The sequence below is a fragment of the Chenopodium album genome, chromosome 16 (genome assembly GCF_948465745.1).
Source record: "Chenopodium album chromosome 16, dcCheAlbu1.1, whole genome shotgun sequence".
Classification (NCBI taxonomy): domain Eukaryota; kingdom Viridiplantae; phylum Streptophyta; class Magnoliopsida; order Caryophyllales; family Amaranthaceae; genus Chenopodium; species Chenopodium album.
In genome coordinates, this window is record NC_137849.1 from 23,532,192 (window position 1) to 23,552,271 (window position 20,080).

General features: G+C 34.1%; 1 pseudogene across 1 annotated transcript; it reads right to left on the reverse strand.

The window, feature by feature from the left end:
* Positions 1-3,978: 3,978 nt before the first annotated feature.
* On the reverse strand, positions 3,979-16,531 carry LOC145585029 (putative isoaspartyl peptidase/L-asparaginase 2; annotated as a pseudogene). The gene is made up of 5 exons (XR_014100519.1): positions 16,330-16,531; positions 14,557-14,789; positions 13,295-13,381; positions 12,533-12,698; positions 3,979-4,387 (listed from the first exon to the last, which is right to left on the reverse strand). The product of XR_014100519.1 is annotated as a putative isoaspartyl peptidase/L-asparaginase 2 (transcript).
* Positions 16,532-20,080: the final 3,549 nt, after the last annotated feature.

Consider the following 20,080-nt stretch of genomic DNA (forward strand, 5'->3'; position numbering starts at 1 on the left):
GGTGGATTTTTCTTAATTATCACCTTAGCAGATTTATTAGCAACAATTCCAACAGTGGATTTTGCACTCGTGTATTTTGTTCTGGCCTGGCCCACAAGATATTTTTCAGCACCCTTATTTTCTCTCTTTGCGTTTTTGCTGTTTCTGGAACTCACCACGCACTGTAGTCCATGGCCCACATGAATGTGCTTCTGCTGGTATTGCCTGGCCCAAAGAAGTATCATCTTCGGTGCAATTTCTTTCTAAAGTAGGAGTCTTCGAATTTGTAGCTTTGGAAGTGGGACCCATTAAAGGAGAATTAGAAATATTCGTACCCTTGTGCTAGGTTTTGATGAGTTCGACTCATCGCGGAAGAAAACCCGAGCAAAGATCACACTCACAATTAATATAATTAAAAGACATAATTAACTTAATTAACAAGAATTAAAGAAAGATTAATTACCTTTGACGCGTGCTTTGCTCGTATCCCGAGCTCTTAGTTGAGAAAGCTTTAAGTCTCGCACGAGCGAAAATCTCCAAAGGTATCCACCCGCAACCCGACCCCGACTAGGTCTATTGCTTAGAGATTAGCTAAGCCCGACCAAAATACTCAAGTAATTATATGTGCTCAAAGGTTTTCTCAATGGAGATGCCTTTTTTAACACCTTACTCAAGTGATTTTTCCCATACCCCAACTTGGGTATTTATAGGGAAAACCAAGAGTTGGTAAAATTAATATTCTTTCTTTATTTTTAAATCAAAAATAAAACTAAATTCCAACAACTAATTAATCAACAAGTGGCAAATTAAGGAGAAGAGTTAGGTAAGGACCACAAGGAGGGGGGGACCAAACTTGATCCCCAAGCACCTCCCTAAGAGTCGGCCACCTATACACCTTAACCACCTATTGGTGGCTGCCACGTGGCACCCCAAATTGGGCACCAAGGCAGCCGGGTGGGCTGCTGCCACAGCCCAGCTGTTGCTGGCCTTAGCTTGCGGCTTGCGGCTGCAGCCTCGGCCCAACTAGCTGTTGGCCTTGGCTTGTGGCTGCTGCCTTGGCCCGGCTGCCGCGGCTAGCACCATGCTAGCCATGGTGCGCTAGCACACACCAGCCAGCCTAGGCTCGGCTTGGTGCGCCTGCTAGCCACCTCGGCTATACCAAATTCCCCTAGGCATCGGTTTGCTTGGGGCATTCCGATCCTAGGGATATTTCGGTAAATTGTTAATTAATTAGTGATTTTACCGTCTCGTCTTTTATTATTTCGACTCGACTTCCGAAGCTCGGTTATTCGACATCTAAATATTAATTACTCGAGCGACTCATTAATTCCTTCTAAATTAATTCGTCGTGTTGGTTCGTTAGTTGCTTGGGTGTGACCCGAAGGGTTCAGTCAAGATTAAGCTGTAATATTAATTACTCCTTAATATTACTGATCGAAAGCGGCCTCCACCTAGGCATTTTGATCACTTGACCTCACTGAATAATTAGCTTTCTAATAATTCCGAACCCTCTATCGAAATAATACACATATTTGAAGGACACCATTCCTATGACCTTGGTAGTACATGCTTGAGTTGGTGAAGACCCATGCAAAAAGTGGTCCATTTCTTGAATTTTTTGTTTGCCTTTTTGAATTGAATCACAATTTGCTTGCACATGTCCTATAACTCCACATGTGAAACAAAGATGGTGAATGTTCTCAAATTGCAAAGATTGCCAATCCCCACCAACCCAAATTTTAGTGATTAGCCGAAGATGCATATTGATTTCGATACAAACCCTAGCATAACGACCCTTCGTTAATCTGTCCGTTGCATAATCAACCTTGATAGGATTGCCAATCCTTTTAGCAATTAAAAACAAGGCCTCCTTATCATAAGAAAATTTTGCAAACAAGTACCGCAAAAGTTTCAACTTTTGCAAACAACTACCTTTATCTTTTTTTATTTTTTTGCGAACAACTACCGCAAACTTTGTATTTGTTTTATTACCACTACCAGTTAACGAGGGACGTTTGCTTGCCGTGTGTGGGACCCACCTTTCGTCCTTTTCCCTCCAACTATCTCTCCTTTATATTAACGATCTTCCCCCTAATTAGGTACTCTTTGTTTCTTTGAATGTTTGTCTTCGAAAAATTTTAGGACATAGGTGAAGTTGCTCACCTAGAGATCGAATTCATGCTATTAGGATTGAAAAAACAGGTAATATTCGTTCATTTTCTTAATCTTTCTTATGATTTCTGGTTAATTGTTCATTTATTTGTGTATTGAACGAATTAGAGTGGGCCACACATACGGCAAGGAAACGTCCATCGTTAACTGGTAGTGTTAACAGAACAAATACAAATTTTGTGGTAGTTGTTCGCAAAAAAAAAAGATAAATGTAGTTGTTCGCAAAAGTTGGAACTTTTGCGGTAGTTGTTCGCAAAATTTCCTTATCATAATATTCAATTAGTAATTCCAGGAAACAGATCCAAACTGCCATATTTTCAAAACTGGAAATATTTGGCCTGAAATTCGGTTTCCATTTAGAAAGAACTAAGTAGTGATCATAGATGAACCAAGGACCCCCGTAAAGAGCTCGGTCATAATCATCTTGGGATGAAAATCTGAAAAGATAGACATTACCACCCATATCAATGGTTTCTAATCCACCCTTAATCTTCCACATAACTCTTGCCCTGGCATCCATGAAAGATGGTCGGATATAAATACCTAAACACTTGCCCATGAGGGATAGTTTCCACGGTGAACGTAACTTTGTTAGCACCTCCTTAGGGAAAGTTATAGCCAGCTCTAGATTGGGAGGAGTTATCTCAAGGTCCTCCCATTCCAAAGACATATTTGCAAATATCTGGGCTTGATTAAACCATTGACTGGAGCCAGCTACTGCTTCTCTAAAAGACAAGGGCTTTGCACTCAAAATACCTTCGTTGTCCTTCGTCACAACATCATCTTGAGTTCTAGTTGATATGTGAGTTAGAATAAGTTTGGTTGTGTCAACACTAGGTTGGACATCTTCCATTAGTAAATCTGGATCATCCGATTTGGTATCCTCCATTTACACACAGTTAAAAGCTACTCCCTCCGTTTTATAATGTTAGTCCCATATACTATTTTGGACGTTTCAAAAAGATATACCCATATTGAATATATTCCCATTTATAGCTTGATTTTTTTTGGAATTAATAATTTGTGGATTAATGACATGACTCTAAGTAAAGAAATCTTTATATTAAATTATGCAATTATGACTTGTGCTTTCCTAATAAAAAATTAAAAAAGCTAAATAAGGTAAACTAATTATGAATTATGTTGTATTTTAATGTTAGATTCCAAATATATTTCTTTTCTTATTTTATGTGATTGATTGCATATGAGACTAAGATTATGAAACGGAGGGAGTACTAAAAATGAGAACAAGGGAAAGAAAGCACAATCCTAAACTTAGTTAGCTCCCAGGGACTCCACACCCTGGGGTGTGAAGTTGATCCCTAATTACTAAAAGAGATAGAGCAAAGATTTGAGAGAGAAAACTAGAGAGAGAAAACTGAAGTTACATTTAATAGCTTGAATATTAAATGTTCGCAAAATTCCTTATCATAATATTCAACTAGTAATTCCAGGAAACGGATCCAAACTGCCATATTTTCAAAACTGGAAACATTTGGCCTAAAATTCGGTTTTCATTTAGAAAGAACTAAGTAGTGATCGTAGATGAACCAAGGATCTCCGTAAAGAGCTCGATCATAATCATCTTGGGTTGAAAATCTGAAAAGATAGACATTACCACCCATATAAGCTATTAAATCAATATTCAAATAACATAATCAAACAGTATGGACAAGATTAGTCTTTAAAACTACAAGTGTTGAAATAAAAAAATAATTATAATAGCCAAATATTTTTGTAACAATAACATTAAGATTGATAACAATTTTACCTATGACATAATATAAAAAAGTACTACCTCCGATTCTTATTACTCGCTACAAAGGAATATTTTATGTCTCACAATCAATTCTCCTTAATTGCGAGTAATAAGAACCGGAGATAGTAATTAATAATCTCTACTCCCAAATGCCAATCTCCATGAACCCATCTTTGGTTGCACTACCTCTAAACATACCATTTGTATTAAAACCATACGCCACTTCCCCATTATTGGACACAGCAATAAGCCCAGCTTTGCCTCCATCATCAAGCCTCTCCTTAATCACAAAGTTCACTGCCTCTTGAAGCCTCAAATCTTTATACTCCATGACAGCCGCTATGTCGCGAGCCAACGTTCCTCTTAGGATAGCCTCCCCTTCTCCGGTACAAGATACTGCACAAAGTTTACACGCGTATGTCCCTGACCCAACGATAGGGGAGTCCCCTATCCTCCCAACCATCTTATTGATCAGACCTCCTGATGCAAGTCTAAGCATGGAGAACTTCGAAGATTTGCTTATCATGCATCAAGATAGTTTGTCCTTAAACATTTATTCAAGCCAAGCATTGCATGGACATTTTCTTGGATATCAAAGCAAAGCTACAGTTTGCTTAGTAGCGTTTCTTGGAGTCTAGTATACTTTCTTTACTTAGATTTTGCTTACAAGTTTTTACCTTTCACTTGAAAGGGTTTTTCTTGTTTTAAGCACATTAGGATTTATTTTTCTGTTATTTTAAGATTGGTTAGACGTCCTTAGTTATTAGGAAAGATATTAGTTTGTTAGAGTTTGTTTAGAACTAGGTTTTCTAGTAGTTTCGTAGCAGTTTTGAAGAGGTCCAAAGAACTGCAGAAACGGACTTGAAGCTCAAGGAAAACATATGTCGTATAATATGTTTTTGGAAACTCCAGGAAGTCAGCTAACCAATGAAGGTGGTGTCATGAGAATCGGAGTTCATTTGGTCAGTCAACGAAGACAAAAACTAAAACCGCGCAAAGCTGGAGGTAGGTCGGTTTGGTTAGTTTCCTTATCTAAGTCGGTTTAGTATTCCTATTCCACTTAGGTTACTTGGAGCTAAAGGCTAGGGATTTTTCCTAGTCCTATTAGGTTTCTAATACGTAGTTTAAGTCTATAAATAATCATGTAATTCGTGAGTTTTGGGACATAAAAATTAATATTCAGATTTACTTCTTAAGTTGCATACTTGAGTTTTTGTTGATTGCGATCAATTGATGTTTTGCTTGTTTTAGTTAAAACATTCGTTTAGGGTTAATTAATTAGGTGGATTCTTAGTTAATTACTCTTAGTTTTTGTTTAATTCTTGGTGGATTTCCTGTATAGAATTAAGCTTAAACATATCTCATGTGTTTGTTGGTTTTCGGATCAATAATTCACATCATCTCAAACATTCGTTTAGGGTTAATTAATTAGGTGGATTCTTATTTAATTACTCTTAGTTTTTGTTTAATTCTTGGTGGATTTCCTGTATAGAATTAAGCTTAAACATATCTCATGTGTTTGTTGGTTTTCGGATCAATAATTCACATCATCTTGGTATCAGAGCGAGGTTCGGGAAAAATTAAACTGGGAACAATTGGCTGGGAATTTTTACGTGATTCTTTTTGCATTGAACTCTAAAAACGTCCTGCTATCACCATATAAAATTTCATAATTTTTAGTTGAGTAACGCGTTCTACACAGCCTCAAACGTTTGGTGTTTGTGCACTGATTTGCGGTTGGGAGTCCGGTTTTTGTGTTGCCTAATTTTCCTTCAAGATTCGATCTTTTAATCAAGATTTTTGCATGAACTGACTTGTTTTGTGTAGGAATCATGAGTGACGAGGAGGTTCCACAGGTTCCAAGGGGATTAACCTTAGAACAGGCTCAAAATCTTAGAAGAGATAGGCGAATTGACGAGTTGGCAGCAAGGATGGATGAGATGTTAAAAAGGCTTGATACTCTTGCTGGAGATTCTTCAAGGAAAGGGAATTCTAACCCTAATTCTGGTTCAAGTGAGGAAGAACAACCAAGGAGGAACCCAAGGAGGCCACGAAATAATTATTCTTCAAGTGATGAATCACCAAGGCCTAGGAGAAGAGACCGACCAAAGGAAGATGATAGGAACCTTAGATTAGATCTTCCCGAATTCAATAGGAGTATGAATGAACCTGAAAAATACTTTGAGTGGATTAGAAGGGCCGAGACACTCTTTGATTACAAGGAGTATGATGAAAGGAAAAGATGCAAATTGGCTGAATTAAAACTGACCGGTTATGCTAGTCTTTGGTATGATAATCTAAAGAAGAAGAGGCATAAGGAGGGGCGTGAAAAGATCTCAACTTGGGAGCAACTCAAGAAGCACATGAAAAAAAGGTTCGTACCTAGTGATTATGTTCAAGATATTTACCTTAAGATGCAAACTTTTAAACAAAATTCTATGACTGTTGAGAATTACATTGTTGAATTTGAAAAGTTATGCATGCTATGTGGTTTAGAAGAGATTGTTGAGCATAAGATTGCTAGATTTATTTCGGGGTTGATTGATAATATTGCTGAAAAAGTTGAATTGCAACAATATTGGTCCTTTGAGGATGTTTGTAAGGTAGCTTTGAAAGTTGAAAAACAGATAAAGGGGAAGAAAGGGACGTACACTAAGTCCTTTGTAAAAGATTTCACTAAACCTTTTGAGAAGAATAGCTTGGAGAAAAGTGGTTCTAGTTCGAACTACAAGGAGACTAAATCAAAATTTGAAGCTCCTAAAAAGTTTGTTGAAGATAGGAAGTGCTTCAAGTGTGGTAGTGTTGGTCACATTGCAACTAATTGTCCATCAAAAAGAGTAATGACTGCTCAAGAGTGGGAACAAGAACAAGCTAAGTGTGAGCAAGGTAGTGACTATGAAGAAAAGAACGAAGAGGAAAACTTTGAAGAAGAGGAGGGGCATATTGACGAAATTGATCCCGAGACTCATGGTCAAAGTTTGGTTCTAAGAAGGGCACTACACTCTAAAACCGTACCTATGGAAAACAATCAAAGGGAGAAAATCTTTCTTACAAGGTGCAAGGTAGAAGATAGGTTGTGTGATATGATCATAGACACCGGGAGTTGCACTAATGTGGTATCTACTACTTTGGTAGACAAATTGAAGTGGCCAACTACTGAACATCCAAGCCCTTATAAGCTTCATTGGCTTAATAATTCGAGTGATGTTAAGGTAACTAAACAAGCCTTAATCTCCTTTTCAATTGGTAAATTTCATGATAAAGTTTTGTGTGATGTTTGTCCTATGGATGCTTGTCATATACTGTTAGGCCGTCCTTGGCAATATGATAGATTTGTGAAGTTTGATGGAAGGACTAATGTGTATGTTGTGAGAAAAGGAGAAAAAGAGAGACCGGTTGCTTTAAAACCTTTGATAAGCAACAAGCCTTCTAATGTTACCTCTAATTCGAAGAGTTCTTATTTGATTAGTGAGAGGGAATTAGAAAAAGAGATTTGCAGCAACAATGTGGTATATATACTTGTTTCTAATGAGATTCGAATTGATCAAAATAAGCAAGCAAAGAGGCCGTATGAATTGGAATCTGTTTTAGAAGAATTCAAGGATGTCTTTCCTAAGGAATTACCTCCGGGACTACCTCCTATTCGTGGGATAGAGCATCAAATTGACTTGATTCCGGGAGCACCATTACCTAATAAGGCAGCCTATAGAAGTAATCCGAAAGAAACAAAGGAGATGCAAAGGCAAATTGAAGAGCTTATGACTAGAGGATACGTGAGGGAAAGTATGAGCCCTTGTGCCGTGCCTACTTTACTTGTCCCAAAAAAAGATGGGAGTTGGCGCATGTGTATTGATAGTAGGAGTGTGAATAACATCACTATCAAATACCGATTTCCTATTCCAAGATTAGATGATCTACTTGATGAACTACATGGTTCAAAGTTGTTTTCTAAGATTGATCTTATGAGTGGTTATCATCAAATTCGAATGAGAGAAGGAGATGAGTGGAAAACAGCATTCAAGACTAAGTTAGGGTTATATGAATGGTTGGTGATGCCGTTTGGACTCACTAATGCACCTAGCACTTTCATGAGGTTGATGCATGAGGTACTTAAACCTTTCCTTGGCAAGTTTGTTGTTGTTTATTTAGATGATATTCTGATATACTCTAAAAATTTGCATGATCATTTAAATCATCTAACAAGTGTGTTTGAAGTGTTAAGAGAGAAGAAACTCTATGCTAAGCATGAAAAATGCTACTTCTTAGTGCCTAGTGTTACTTTTCTTGGTTATGTTGTGTCAAAAGATGGAGTTCAGTTGATCATTCGAAAGTAGAGGCTATTAAAACTTGGCCTATTCCTACTAATATGAGTGACGTAAGGTCTTTTCATGGTCTAGCTTCGTTCTATAGAAGATTTGTCAAGAATTTCTCAAGTATTGTGGCGCCTATGACCGAATGTTTGAAGAAGGACAAGGGTAAATTCGAATGGACTAAAGAAGCTCAAAGTGCGTTTGAGTTGGTTAAAAAGAAGCTATGTGAAGCACCTATACTGGCGTTACCAGATTTCTCAAGTCCTTTTGAAGTTGAAACCGATGCTAGTGGAGTTGGAATTGGAGCAGTTTTACTCCAAAAGAAGAGGCCTATTGCATATTTCAGTGAGAAATTGGGAGGAGCTCGATTGAACTATTCTACTTATGATAAAGAGTTCTATGCCATTGTTAGAGCTTTAGATCATTGGAGTCATTATCTCCGACCTAATCACTTTGTGTTGCATTCTGATCATGAAGCATTGAAGTACATACATGGACAACAAAAGCTCAATCCTAGACATGCTACGTGGGTTGAATTTTTACAATCATTTAACTTTTCTTCAAGGTACAAAGAAGGTAAATCGAATGTTGTGGCTGATGCATTATCTAGAAGATACACTTTGATTGGAATTCTAAATAGCAAGCTACTTGGTTTTGAATTGATCAAAGAATACTACAAAGGTGATGATGATTTTGCTACATTGATTGAAGAGTGTTCTAAAGGAGCCGTTGGTTCTTATTTGCTGCAAGATGGTTTTCTTTTCAAAGGAAATCGACTTTGTCTTCCTAAGTGTTCTATTAGAGAGCTAGTTGTTAGAGAAGCTCATGGGGGAGGAATTGCTGGTCACTTTGGCATTACAAAGACCTTGAGTATGTTACAAGAACACTTCTATTGGCCTAAGATGCTCACGGATGTGCAACTAGTTATTTCTAGGTGTGCAACTTGTCAAAAAGCAAAGGCTACTTTTCATCAAGGCTTGTATACTCCTTTACCTGTTCCAGATTCACCTTGGGAAGATATTTCTATGGATTTTATTGTGGGATTGCCGAGAACACAACGGGGGAAAGACTCTATTATGGTTGTTGTGGATAGGTTCTCTAAGATGGCTCATTTTGTTCCTTGTCACAAAGTGGATGATGCTATGAAAGTGGCGAAATTATACTTCAAAGAGATTGTTAGATTGCATGGAATTCCGAAAACTATTGTGAGTGATCGAGATACAAAGTTCATGAGTTTCTTTTGGAAGTCTTTATGGAAGCTTGTGGGAACTAAATTGCTCTTTAGTACATCTTACCATCCACAAACTGATGGACAAACCGAGGTTACTAATCGTACTCTTGGTGCGCTTTTGCGTGGGTTAGTGAGTAAGACACAAAAGGATTGGGACATCAAGTTAGCTCATGCGGAGTTTGCTTATAATAGATCACCTACATATGCTACCAAACATAGTCCTTTTGAGGTAGTCTATGGAATCAATCCGAAACTTCCAATTGATCTTGTTCCATTGCCTAAAGGTGAGTTAATTCACAAAGATGCCGAGTCTAAGTTGAAAAGTATGCTGAAATTACATGCTCAAGTTCGAACAAGAATAGAGAAAGTAAATGACATGTACAAAGCTAGAGCAAACAAGCATAGAAAGCAACAAGGTTACAATGTTGGAGACTTGGTATGGTTACATTTAAGAAAGGAAAGATTTCCAGGAAAACGCAAGAATAAGTTGATGCCTAGAGGTGAAGGTCCTTTCAAGATTGTTGAGAAGATCAATGACAATGCTTATAAGTTGGAACTTCCGGGAGAGTATGGAGTTAGTGCTACATTCAATGTTGGTGATTTGGCTAAGTACATCCCTGATGAAGAACTTCGAGATTTGAGGACAAATTCTTTTGAAGAAGAGGAGGATGATGCAAGTCTAAGCATGGAGAACTTCGAAGATTTGCTTATCATGCATCAAGATAGTTTGTCCTTAAACATTGATTCAAGCCAAGCATTGCATGGACATTTTCTTGGATATCAAAGCAAAGCTACAGTTTGCTTAGTAGCGTTTCTTGGAGTCTAGTATACTTTCTTTACTTAGATTTTGCTTACAAGTTTTTACCTTTCACTTGAAAGGGTTTTTCTTGTTTTAAGCACATTAGGATTTATTTTTCTGTTATTTTAAGATTGGTTAGACGTCCTTAGTTATTAGGAAAGATATTAGTTTGTTAGAGTTTGTTTAGAACTAGGTTTTCTAGTAGTTTCGTAGCAGTTTTGAAGAGGTCCAAAGAACTGCAGAAACGGACTTGAAGCTCAAGGAAAACATATGTCGTATAATATGTTTTTGGAAACGCCAGGAAGTCAGCTAACCAATGAAGGTGGTGTCATGAGAATCGGAGTTCATTTGGTCAGTCAACGAAGACAAAAACTAAAACCGCGCAAAGCTGGAGGTAGGTCGGTTTGGTTAGTTTCCTTATCTAAGTCGGTTTAGTATTCCTATTCCACTTAGGTTACTTGGAGCTAAAGGCTAGGGATTTTTCCTAGTCCTATTAGTTTTCTAATACTTAGTTTAAGTCTATAAATAATCATGTAATTCGTGAGTTTTGGGACATAAAAATTAATATTCAGATTTACTTCTTAAGTTGCATACTTGAGTTTTTGTTGATTGCGATCAATTGCTGTTTTGCTTGTTTTAGTTAAAACATTCGTTTAGGGTTAATTAATTAGGTGGATTCTTAGTTAATTACTCTTAGTTTTTGTTTAATTCTTGGTGGATTTCCTGTATAGAATTAAGCTTAAACATATCTCATGTGTTTGTTGGTTTTCGGATCAATAATTCACATCATCTCAAACATTCGTTTAGGGTTAATTAATTAGGTGGATTCTTATTTAATTACTCTTAGTTTTTGTTTAATTCTTGGTGGATTTCCTGTATAGAATTAAGCTTAAACATATCTCATGTGTTTGTTGGTTTTCGGATCAATAATTCACATCATCTTGGTATCAGAGCGAGGTTCGGGAAAAATTAAACTGGGAACAATTGGCTGGGAATTTTTACGTGATTCTTTTTGCATTGAACTCTAAAAACGTCCTGCTATCACCATATAAAATTTCATAATTTTTAGTTGAGTAACGCGTTCTACACAGCCTCAAACGTTTGGTGTTTGTGCACTGATTTGCGGTTGGGAGTCCGGTTTTTGTGTTGCCTAATTTTCCTTCAAGATTCGATCTTTTAATCAAGATTTTTGCATGAACTGACTTGTTTTGTGTAGGAATCATGAGTGACGAGGAGGTTCCACAGGTTCCAAGGGGATTAACCTTAGAACAGGCTCAAAATCTTAGAAGAGATAGGCGAATTGACGAGTTGGCAGCAAGGATGGATGAGATGTTAAAAAGGCTTGATACTCTTGCTGGAGATTCTTCAAGGAAAGGGAATTCTAACCCTAATTCTGGTTCAAGTGAGGAAGAACAACCAAGGAGGAACCCAAGGAGGCCACGAAATAATTATTCTTCAAGTGATGAATCACCAAGGCCTAGGAGAAGAGACCGACCAAAGGAAGATGATAGGAACCTTAGATTAGATCTTCCCGAATTCAATAGGAGTATGAATGAACCTGAAAAATACTTTGAGTGGATTAGAAGGGCCGAGACACTCTTTGATTACAAGGAGTATGATGAAAGGAAAAGATGCAAATTGGCTGAATTAAAACTGACCGGTTATGCTAGTCTTTGGTATGATAATCTAAAGAAGAAGAGGCATAAGGAGGGGCGTGAAAAGATCTCAACTTGGGAGCAACTCAAGAAGCACATGAAAAAAAGGTTCGTACCTAGTGATTATGTTCAAGATATTTACCTTAAGATGCAAACTTTTAAACAAAATTCTATGACTGTTGAGAATTACATTGTTGAATTTGAAAAGTTATGCATGCTATGTGGTTTAGAAGAGATTGTTGAGCATAAGATTGCTAGATTTATTTCGGGGTTGATTGATAATATTGCTGAAAAAGTTGAATTGCAACAATATTGGTCCTTTGAGGATGTTTGCAAGGTAGCTTTGAAAGTTGAAAAACAGATAAAGGGGAAGAAAGGGACGTACACTAAGTCCTTTGTAAAAGATTTCACTAAACCTTTTGAGAAGAATAGCTTGGAGAAAAGTGGTTCTAGTTCGAACTACAAGGAGACTAAATCAAAATTTGAAGCTCCTAAAAAGTTTGTTGAAGATAGGAAGTGCTTCAAGTGTGGTAGTGTTGGTCACATTGCAACTAATTGTCCATCAAAAAGAGTAATGACTGCTCAAGAGTGGGAACAAGAACAAGCTAAGTGTGAGCAAGGTATCACCTCCTGTCGATGTGGCGGCTGCGCATCGCCCTTCCTTGTCCACTACTACGCATCCTACTGTCTCCGGCGCGTACACGCTCATTGGTAGACCGTTCATCATTGTTGGATTGTCTGCCTCCACGGCACAACAATTTTCCAATCCCGTAGTTGGTATTCTATAGTCAAACTGCCCAAATTTTACATTTAACATTTCAGTTGCATTAAATAATTACATGTAACATTTGAGTTGCATTAAATAATTATAATAATTACATTAGAAAGTACTCGTATTTTAAATGTTTATCTAACACTCTAGAGACGTTCATTAGCAATATCCTTTTTTTTTATTGATAAGGCATGGAGGAAAAAAAAAATTTAAAAAAAAAAAAAAGAAAAGAAAAAAAAAAAAAGCCTTCTACAGTAATTGTCATTACATCATTAATTTATTATTGATTGTGTTAAATGGAAACAACTATCGATAAATTTGTATAAACAAATAATGTGTAAAACGTACCAGAAAAGGGTGATGCTATATGTCTCAACTTGAATTTTCACTATTATTTCACAAATTCATTGGTGCCACTTAAGTTATGCATGATGACTCGTCATTTTGTTAAGCGATGATTCATAAGTTTACATTAGTGTAATAATATTAAACAAAATAAAGATAAAAGAAATTAATGAATGTGAATTAAAAATGATATTAAAATAATGGTCTACTTAAATGGAAAGAGTAAATAAAGTCACATAATTTAATACATACTAATCGTTACACGTACATACCAGGATGGCATTAGCTTCCTTAGCCTGCTTTAGCATCCCCACATTGTCTTGTGTGATGAAGTACTCATTCTCCATCATTTCCACGCCCTAATTAAGATCTTATCATAGTTAGGACGACTATCCCTGATTTTCAATAGATAAGTATGATAAAAAAAAATAATAATAATAATAATAATAAAATAATAAAAAAAATTAAAAAAAGCATAAATAAGCATGATTGTGCTTATTTATCCCTAATACAATTTCCATTCCTTATAAACATAAATAAGCATGATTTTTCTTGTTTGAATTGGTATTATAAGTGGGTGTAAATAAATAAACGTGATTTATAAAATTATAAATCGGTGTAAGAAAATGAGACACAAAGTTAAAGACATTAAAAGAATAAGTGAGTATAAAAATAAATAAATAAAGTAATTAAGAGAGGATGAGTGAAAAAATATATACTTTCTCCGTTAAATATTAGTTGCAATAAAAGAATATATTTTATGTCTCACAAATAAGGTCACGTTCTCTTCACCGTATTTTGCCGAAATGAAATTATTTTTATTGAATCGAAATTATTTTAGTAAAATGAAATTATTTTTACTGATTTTCTATTATATTTTTCTTTAAAGTTACTAAATTTTATTGAAATGAAATTTATTTTACTAAACTGAAATTATTTGCTGAACTAGAAATATTTTTATTTGATATTCTTTTTTTAAGGTAAAGTGAACAGGGCATATTACAGTAATACCCTTTTGTGACAATTAATAGTTAAGAGAAGAAGTATATTCTAATGAAGCGAACATGGGAGTGCTTGGTTTAGGAGACAATGGTGAGTACTTAGAGACTTTTAATTATAGTCGATGGAAGTTGAGCATGCTGATTGCATATGGTTGTTTGATACTGATTATCATACCATGTCGATTGCTAAGGAAGTAGGGAAATTTCATGTCTTTCATTTATTTTTACAAACAAGCACTTAGCTAGGTAATTAAATATTTACATTCCTCAAGCAATGATAACAAATTTTCTTTTTGATTAATTATAATTATTTAATTTCTTTACCTTGTTTTCACTTATTTCACGTCTAATATGTTTAGTAAATTCAATTAAGTTTATGTATGTTCAGTTCAAGAAAAGTAAATTTTGATACAAATTACCCAATTCCAAATGATAACGTTTAATAAGATAAGTTTAGATAAATGAAAATCATGTGAATAGACCACACCCTAAAAAGACAAGAAAAGTAGATTACCGAAAAATCTTCAAGCAACTAATAAATTAATTTAGAAATCAAAACCTGTGAAAGCAAGATAAGAGTGAGGAGACTTCTCCATAACAAGTCGCGCTAGTGAAATCGGATTCTTCACTGTGCTCAACCCGATACGGCACCAAATCTTCGTTTCGGGCCATCCATTATACTTGCCTCCATCTCCACCGTCCCTTTCTCGGTTAACACTGATCCTCGCCCTGAGTTAAATACCGGATCCGTCTCTAATTCTCTCACCTTTTAACAATTCAAAACATAATAATAGAATTAAATTAGATTATTATATTAATTACATTAATACCATAGTATAATACTTCCTCTGATTATTTTACATGACATGCTTTGACTTGAATTACAATATTCATAAACTATACTTATATTATCATTTGTAATTTATAGTTACGATAAAATAGAGTTATGGGACTTGATTTGAATGTAATCAATGTAAATATTATTAATATACTTTATATAATATTACATAGTTGATAATTAGAGATATTAATCGTTAAGATTTGGGAAAAAAAAAAAAGGCCAATAAACCCTATTGTTTTCTTAGGTAATGAAGGATATAATTAAAGTTGTTTTTTCTCGTTTACGGCACGTTCTTTATTTAGGGAAGTAATATGGGACTTGATCTGAATATTATCAATGTAAATTTTATTAATATATACTTTATATATTATTACATAGTTCATAATTAGAAATATTAATCATTAAGATTAGGGAAAAAAAAAAAAAAGGCCAATGAACCCTATTGTTTTCTTACATAATGAAGGATATAAGTAAAGTTGTTTTTTCTCCTTTACGGCACGTTCTTTATTTAGGGAAGTGATGCACTTACAAAAAAGTGAGAGAGCAAAGACTATATATAGTTATTCCAAAAATATTATCAATACTTATTTCACTACTCCCTTCGTCTCTTAATACAAAGCCTCTTTTGATTTTTTGTGCGGGAATTAAGAAAGTTGTAAAATAGAGAGAGAAAGTATTGAGAATTGATGTTAAAAGTACAAAAAAGTGAAGGAATAAAGATGACAACTCATCAAAAAGAGGGTAATAATGTAAAAAAAAAAATACAACCTTTAAATAAAAAAAAAAAAAAAAAAAAAACATTGTACTTTGATTTACCCAAAAAAAAATAAGGCTCTGTATTAAGGGACGGAGGAAGTATTAAATAAAAGGCACAGTATTCCTTTCGAAAAAAAAAAGGCACAGCATCCTTTCATATGTTAGCTCCATCCATTTCTTTATTTGTTCCAAATTAATCATGCATTTGCTCTCAAAAAATAAAATAAAATAAAATAAAATCATGCATTTGCTAATATACAATAATCAATCTTTGATATAGTTAATTGTTCCAAGATCCAATTGACTACCTAAATAATAATAATAATAATAATAATAATAATAATAATAATAATAATAATAATAATAATAATAATAATAATAATAATAATAATAATACATATAAAAATAAAAAATAAAAAATCACAGTTTTCAAAATCAACGTTTTAAAAGTTACCGAGCTCTCAAAATCTTCGTGTTACTAGAGTAGAGAATTACATTCTTATAATGGTGACCACAAAATCCTCCATTTACATGTCCAAATAAAAAAAAAGAGTTAAATTTCACTTGTGAATTTGGCAATATAAATTATAACGATTAATAGTAACAGAAATTCAGAAAAAAAAACATATGCAACATAGTAATACAATGTAATCAAGTTTAAATAAAATTAAATAAAAGTTGTTTTAAAGAGAAAAAAGAAAGTACATACAACAAGTTCAACGACATCAAGGGCAGAAAGATTATTAGTACGAAGAGCAGAAGCACCAAGGTTAAGACAACGAGCAAGAAGGTGTTTGGCTTTCTCTTGTCTCTCCAAAGGCAGCTTCGGGTCGATGCCGGCGCCGCCGTGCACTGCTATCGCCCATCTTCCCATTTTATGAATGAAGGCTTCCTCTCAATGAATCACCTAAAATATATTTTAGAATTTGGACTAAATTGTGATTCTACTCTTTCGTACTTTGCCTCCTTAAATATTGGAGGAGAAAGACAAGGAGGGTTAATTGTTTACGGAATCCAACTAATTAATTAAATGTGAATTAAGTTTCTTTAAATACAATATTAATATTAATCGGAATTTTCAAGATGCGTTTTTATTGCTTGTGTGTCTATGATGTGTCAAGGTTTATTGATATCTTATGTTTAAACAAATGGAATTAATGTCAAATATATTGTCCTTCTATAGCTAGCACTGTCAAAACGGTTTGACAATTCGGTTTCGGTTCGGTTTGAAATCTGTTCGGTATTCAATCGGGTCGGTTTGGAATCAGTTTAATTGTCTCACGGGTCGGTTTTGGTTCGGTTTAAATAGTTATCGGTTCGATTCGGTTTCGGTTTATTCTTAAGCGGTTTTAATTCGGTTCGGGTTGTAAACAGTCCGGGTAGTAAACGGTTCGGTGCAGACGGGTTGCGGTTTGTTAACGGTGCGGTGCAAACGGTTTTTATCCCGGTTCAAACAGTTTCGGGTTAAAAAACAGTTCGGTTCTTTTTTGGTTCAGTTTATAACTGGTTCGGTTCTTTTTCGGTTCAGTTTTTAACTGGTTCGGTTCTTTTTCGGTTCAGTTTATAACTGGTTCGGTTTTTCGATGGTTTAACCACTTTAACGTTATTCATATCGGTTCCATTTCAAGTTTACTAAATTACGGTTCGGGTCGGTTTTCGGTTTCAAAAAATAAAATGTTTATCGAGTTGTTTGGATTCGGGCAGTTAAATGGTTTTGGTTTGAAATTTGATAGTACTTGCTAACCTTTTGCGTTCACAAGTTTTATATAAAGTCGCGAATCATTTCATATTTACTATTTAGGCATCATATTATAAACAAATTCTCATTGATTTTATAAATACATATTATGTTCTGTTTCAAGTTTAGTCATACTGATCTTACTAGTTTATTACGAAATAGATTATAAGAGTTAGTGTATTAATGTATTACTGTGTTTACAATTAGGTTATTATATGCTTCTTATCTAATCATTTATATACATGACTAGAGGCAGTAGTGTTGCTAATAGTTTGAGGCAGGGCCTGAGCCTGCTTGTTTTGCTCTTGTTTGTGAACACTGATTATCCTTAATGAATGATTTGCCTTGCTATTTTAAAAAAAATATTCTAAGATTTCTAATATTTAATCCATTTAATTATATTCCCGTCAAAAAAAAAATTCATTTAATTATATAAAAAAGTTTGTAAACGGTTCGATTTAGAAGCGGTTTGAATCATAAACTGTTCGGTTTATAACTAGTTCGGTTTACAAACAGTTCGGTTTTTAAATGGTTCGGTGCAAACGGGTAGCAGTTTGCTAACGGTTCGGTGTAAGCGGTTTTTTTGCCAGTTTAAACGGTTTCGGGTTGGAACCGGTTTCGGGTTAGATACGGTTCGGTTCTTTTTCGGTTCGGTTTTCTTTCAGTTCGGTTTATATTTGGTTCGGTTTGTTAACGGGTTCGGTTCTTATACGGTTTAACATTATTCGGGTCGATTCGGTTTCGGGTTTACTAAAATACGGTTCGGGTCGGTTTTCGGTTTCAAAAAAATCGGTTTTTAATCGGTTCGGTTCTCATTTGGGTCGGTCGGTTTCGGGCAGTTAAACGGTTTCGGTTTGAAATTTGACAGCACTATCTATAGCACATGTTACTAATTGTTGAGTGATTTTAGAAAACACCTCTAAGAATCATGTATAAAAAGATTATCAATTTAATTAAGATCATTAATTAGGGGTACATATAAGCATAAAATAGATTTCTTTAAAAAAACAAAAAAAAAACAAAAAAAAAAAAAAAAAAAAGCTGAAAATTTATGACAAATCATGTGGAAATTGTGTAATCAATGTTTTTTATCTTTAATATTTCTTTATAGGCTACTTAGAGCAAATTCAATGTAAAGCTGAAGCAAATTAGCTTGTTATGTCACATAAGATTTTAACCTAATATCTTAAATAGCTAGTTTGTGTCCCAATAGTTAGCTACGAGTTTGTGATTTAAATGAGTGTCAACATTTAATTAGCATTTTAAATTTAATAATTTTATTAATATATCACGCCCTATTTCTGGCAAGGTATTTCTTAAGCAAATTAGCTTAGCCAAGTTACTTTCATTTTTTAGCTCCAATGGTTAAGCTAGTAGGTATTGAATTTTCTAAATTGTAAAACAAGTCTCTAAACTACAACCATTAGAGCTCTAAGGGATATATCTGTCATTTTTCCAAAAAAAAAAAAAAAAAAAATACCGAGCATTACATATTAATATTGATCAATTGATGGATATTAGTTGAAACAGAGTATTCAAAAAATTACTAGATTAGATACCGTGTCATACACGAAAATTTTTAATAGTTATTTTAAATTAACATTGAATACATAAGTAAATTTACATGCATAAATATTGGATTTATTACATATAATTTAAAATACGCATTTTGACTATATAGTATTGTGAAAAGACACATCAAATCTTTTATTTATGTTAGTAAGAAATCTTGTTTTATACTAAAGTTCATAGTTGTCGTATACTTTATGGATAAAAATTTGAGTTCTATATGGAGTTTTACAAAAATATATATAAGGGATACACCAGAAAATAACACGTGTCATTATTGGTGTGTCTTTATTATATAGTTATTGATTATTTTAAATCAACACTGTATAAGTAAGTGTGCATAAATATTGGATTTATTATAAATACTTTAAAATAGGCACTTTTGACTATATATACAATATTGTAGTAATACACGTCAAATCTTTTATTTATGTTAATAAGAAATCTTGATTTATACTCAAGTTTATAATAGTTGGCAATAAATATATACTTAATGTATAAGGATACATCAAATCTTTTATTTACGCATAATTTTTTTTATATGGAATTTTTTAAAGAAATTAGAAAAATATAAGGTACACACTAAAAAATGACACGTGTCATTGCTGGTGTGTATTTTGTTATATAGTTATTAAGTATTGATTATTTTAAATGAACATTGTATAAGTAAATTTACATAAATCTGTTATTTATGTTAATAACAAAAATTGGTTTTTCTAACATGTGTTCATGAACACACATTAAGAAAACAGATTCCCTATAATTATTTGATCACAAGAAATATCTACATGCTTAAAATCTGCCTTATTTCCTATATTACAAGATTTACCACATTTTTCCAAATATTTTATGCAATATATTATAGTCAGTTATTTCCTAATACAACTATTCACAAAAAAAAAATAAAATAAATAAAAGTTGCTAGCCTCATAAATGTACACTACTCTAATGATAGGGTCATAATTCATCCACCATACTTGGTTTTCTGTCTCCTCATAAACGTACACTACCACTCCATCCCATTTTTTTAAATTTTTTTTTTTTACTTCTATTGAATGCAAGAAGAAATATAAAAAGTTGTAAAATGGGGAGGTATTTCAAGGCTACAATAAAAAGTAAACAATAAGATCGAAAAGTTGATCTTATGACAATT